Source organism: Trichinella spiralis, assembly GCF_000181795.1.
Source record: "Trichinella spiralis strain ISS 195 chromosome Unknown Scfld2, whole genome shotgun sequence".
NCBI lineage: Eukaryota > Metazoa > Nematoda > Enoplea > Trichinellida > Trichinellidae > Trichinella > Trichinella spiralis.
The window spans coordinates 8,424,495-8,425,413 of record NW_003526941.1 but is presented as its reverse complement, the minus strand read 5'-3'; positions in this window follow the sequence as shown (position 1 = coordinate 8,425,413).

Genomic DNA, 919 nt, shown 5'->3' with positions numbered 1-919 from the left:
GTCTGATTAGGCAAATTACCGCTTATCCGATCCTTTTGGCCAATTCCATACCCAAAATTCGATGGAAGTGTATCACGGATCGATTGTCAACAACTTGACGGTGGAAAATCCATCGAAGAATTGTCGGTCAACGCCAACGTTCACTGTTTGAGAGTGGAAAAAGTATTCGAAGAGTCGCCGCATGTAATCATGATATGGAAATGAAATGGTCTCGATCATTTAATTTGCATATTGGAATGGAACAATACAATCCAGTCGACGGAATTTCCATTCACTTGAAATATTGATAAACAGGGACAAGAGTATTTAGGCGTTGGACATTTTTATATGTTTAATTTTTTTTCCTAATTGCTTTATTTTTGATCATTCCAACCAACGACCACAACAGCGTGGAATTTGTTGCCAATTCGAATTGCACTGCTTTGCTGAAAGGGATTCGTTAAAAAATGCGATAAAGGCTACGCCAAATTTGCATAATAACCAGTACTGTGATTGTGTTGTTTAAATTGAGTCGATCCATATAATTGTGCGCTGCGTAGCGTTCGCTGTGTGAGACTGTGCGTCCGAAAGAGAGAATAAACACCCATTTGAGACACGAGTGATTATAGTGTTTTTTTTTATTAAATCACTATTATATATCGCGTTTTATTCAACATTTATATTAAAACCCACCTACCTATTATATGATGTGTGAATTTAATTTAAATTTTACCTTTCCTTTAATGGGGCAATGAAATGAACCTGCATTTGAAAAGATTGGTTAAAATTTCAGTTCTTTTTTTAAATTTAATTGAAACCACAAAATACTTGGTGTTTACTACTTCTTTCAGCCTGCCCTGTTCTGCCCTGTCCCATTTTGACATTTAAAACAAAAACCGAAACGAAGATGGAAAAATAAATTTTTTTTCCTCCCTTCTCT